The sequence below is a fragment of the Hypomesus nipponensis genome, chromosome 25, assembly GCF_054491055.1.
Source record: "Hypomesus nipponensis isolate SF chromosome 25, ASM5449105v1, whole genome shotgun sequence".
In the NCBI taxonomy this organism is placed as follows: Eukaryota; Metazoa; Chordata; class Actinopteri; order Osmeriformes; family Osmeridae; genus Hypomesus; species Hypomesus nipponensis.
This window is the reverse complement of record NC_140385.1, coordinates 14,155,001-14,157,500: the sequence shown is the minus strand read 5'-3', so window position 1 is coordinate 14,157,500 and position 2,500 is coordinate 14,155,001. Positions and strand designations below refer to the sequence as shown.

Below are 2,500 nucleotides of genomic sequence, written 5' to 3'. Positions count from 1 at the left end.
AAGCTAAGCAGGGTCGGGCCTGGTTAGTACTTGGATGGGAGACCGCCTGGGAATACCAGGTGCTGTATGCTCTTTTGCTCATTCACTTAGAAACTGACATCTTGCAATATGCACAAGTAGTCCTTCATGAAAGGGGCTGGAAACTGTTTTCATTTTGACACGAGAGAGAGAGAGAGAGAGAGAGAGAGACCACCTTGCATTGTGAATTGCTAAATCTGTATATGGATAAGTAGCCTATGGTTGTCAACTTATTTCGTACGGCCATACCAGCCTGGCAACGCCCGATCACGTCTGATCTCGGAAGCTAAGCAGGGTCGGGCCTGGTTAGTACTTGGATGGGAGACCGCCTGGGAATACCAGGTGCTGTATGCTCTTTTGCTCATTCACTTAGAAACTGACATCTTGCAATATGCACAAGTAGTCCTTCATGAAAGGGGCTGGAAGCTGTTTTCATTTTGACACGAGAGAGAGAGAGAGAGAGAGAGAGAGAGAGAGACTACCTTGCATTGTCAATTGCTAAATCTGTATATGGATAAGTAGCCTATGGTTGTCAACTTATTTCGTACGGCCATACCAGCCTGGCAACGCCTGATCTCGTCTGATCTCGGAAGCTAAGCAGGGTCGGGCCTGGTTAGTACTTGGATGGGAGACCGCCTGGGAATACCAGGTGCTGTATGCTCTTTTGCTCATTCACTTAGAAACTGAAATCTTGCAATATGCACAAGTAGTCCTTCATGAAAGGGGCTGGAAGCTGTTTTCATTTTGACACGAGAGAGCGAGAGAGAGACCACCTTGCATTGTCAATTGCTAAATCTGTATATGGATAAGTAGCCTATGGTTGTCAACTTATTTCGTACGGCCATACCAGCCTGGCAACGCCCGATCTCGTCTGATCTCGGAAGCTAAGCAGGGTCGGGCCTGGTTAGTACTTGGATGGGAGACCGCCTGGGAATACCAGGTGCTGTATGCTCTTTTGCTCATTCACTTAGAAACTGACATCTTGCAATATGCACAAGTAGTCCTTCATGAAAGGGGCTGGAAGCTGTTTTCATTTTGACACGAGAGAGAGAGAGAGAGAGACTACCTTGCATTGTCAATTGCTAAATCTGTATATGGATAAGTAGCCTATGGTTGTCAACTTATTTCGTACGGCCATACCAGCCTGGCAACGCCCGATCTCGTCTGATCTCGGAAGCTAAGCAGGGTCGGGCCTGGTTAGTACTTGGATGGGAGACCGCCTGGGAATACCAGGTGCTGTATGCTCTTTTGCTCATTCACTTAGAAACTGACATCTTGCAATATGCACAAGTAGTCCTTCATGAAAGGGGCTGGAAACTGTTTTCATTTTGACACGAGAGAGAGAGAGAGAGAGAGAGAGAGAGAGAGACCACCTTGCATTGTGAATTGCTAAATCTGTATATGGATAAGTAGCCTATGGTTGTCAACTTATTTCGTACGGCCATACCAGCCTGGCAACGCCCGATCACGTCTGATCTCGGAAGCTAAGCAGGGTCGGGCCTGGTTAGTACTTGGATGGGAGACCGCCTGGGAATACCAGGTGCTGTATGCTCTTTTGCTCATTCACTTAGAAACTGACATCTTGCAATATGCACAAGTAGTCCTTCATGAAAGGGGCTGGAAGCTGTTTTCATTTTGACACGAGAGAGAGAGAGAGAGAGAGAGAGAGAGAGAGACTACCTTGCATTGTCAATTGCTAAATCTGTATATGGATAAGTAGCCTATGGTTGTCAACTTATTTCGTACGGCCATACCAGCCTGGCAACGCCTGATCTCGTCTGATCTCGGAAGCTAAGCAGGGTCGGGCCTGGTTAGTACTTGGATGGGAGACCGCCTGGGAATACCAGGTGCTGTATGCTCTTTTGCTCATTCACTTAGAAACTGAAATCTTGCAATATGCACAAGTAGTCCTTCATGAAAGGGGCTGGAAGCTGTTTTCATTTTGACACGAGAGAGAGAGAGAGAGAGAGAGAGAGACCACCTTGCATTGTCAATTGCTAAATCTGTATATGGATAAGTAGCCTATGGTTGTCAACTTATTTCGTACGGCCATACCAGCCTGGCAACGCCCGATCTCGTCTGATCTCGGAAGCTAAGCAGGGTCGGGCCTGGTTAGTACTTGGATGGGAGACCGCCTGGGAATACCAGGTGCTGTATGCTCTTTTGCTCATTCACTTAGAAACTGACATCTTGCAATATGCACAAGTAGTCCTTCATGAAAGGGGCTGGAAGCTGTTTTCATTTTGACACGAGAGAGAGAGAGAGAGAGACTACCTTGCATTGTCAATTGCTAAATCTGTATATGGATAAGTAGCCTATGGTTGTCAACTTATTTCGTACGGCCATACCAGCCTGGCAACGCCCGATCTCGTCTGATCTCGGAAGCTAAGCAGGGTCGGGCCTGGTTAGTACTTGGATGGGAGACCGCCTGGGAATACCAGGTGCTGTATGCTCTTTTGCTCATTCACTTAGAAACTGACAT

The 2,500-nt window shown here is 47.2% G+C and overlaps 9 non-coding genes across 9 annotated transcripts in view; all 9 read left to right on the top strand.

The window, feature by feature from the left end:
* LOC146224399 (5S ribosomal RNA) overlaps positions 1-71 on the top strand; it is a 119-nt gene extending 48 nt beyond the window's left edge. The window contains exon 1 of the ribosomal RNA XR_014747421.1: positions 1-71. This exon is cut by the window's left edge and continues 48 nt beyond it. This is a non-coding gene — a ribosomal RNA (5S ribosomal RNA).
* A 182-nt stretch (positions 72-253) lies between these two features.
* LOC146224398 (5S ribosomal RNA) lies at positions 254-372 on the top strand. The gene has a single exon (XR_014749044.1). It is a non-coding gene; the product is annotated as a 5S ribosomal RNA (ribosomal RNA).
* A 188-nt stretch (positions 373-560) lies between these two features.
* Positions 561-679, top strand: LOC146224397 (5S ribosomal RNA). Its single transcript, XR_014749584.1, has one exon. It is a non-coding gene; the product is annotated as a 5S ribosomal RNA (ribosomal RNA).
* Positions 680-851: 172 nt separating this feature from the next.
* Positions 852-970, top strand: LOC146224396 (5S ribosomal RNA). The gene has a single exon (XR_014747420.1). It is a non-coding gene; the product is annotated as a 5S ribosomal RNA (ribosomal RNA).
* A 174-nt stretch (positions 971-1,144) lies between these two features.
* Positions 1,145-1,263, top strand: LOC146224395 (5S ribosomal RNA). Its single transcript, XR_014747419.1, has one exon. It is a non-coding gene; the product is annotated as a 5S ribosomal RNA (ribosomal RNA).
* A 188-nt stretch (positions 1,264-1,451) lies between these two features.
* Positions 1,452-1,570, top strand: LOC146224394 (5S ribosomal RNA). The gene has a single exon (XR_014749043.1). It is a non-coding gene; the product is annotated as a 5S ribosomal RNA (ribosomal RNA).
* Positions 1,571-1,758: 188 nt separating this feature from the next.
* On the top strand, positions 1,759-1,877 carry LOC146224393 (5S ribosomal RNA). The gene has a single exon (XR_014749583.1). It is a non-coding gene; the product is annotated as a 5S ribosomal RNA (ribosomal RNA).
* A 182-nt stretch (positions 1,878-2,059) lies between these two features.
* On the top strand, positions 2,060-2,178 carry LOC146224392 (5S ribosomal RNA). The gene has a single exon (XR_014747418.1). It is a non-coding gene; the product is annotated as a 5S ribosomal RNA (ribosomal RNA).
* A 174-nt stretch (positions 2,179-2,352) lies between these two features.
* Positions 2,353-2,471, top strand: LOC146224391 (5S ribosomal RNA). The gene has a single exon (XR_014747417.1). It is a non-coding gene; the product is annotated as a 5S ribosomal RNA (ribosomal RNA).
* The last annotated feature ends 29 nt before the right edge of the window (positions 2,472-2,500 follow it).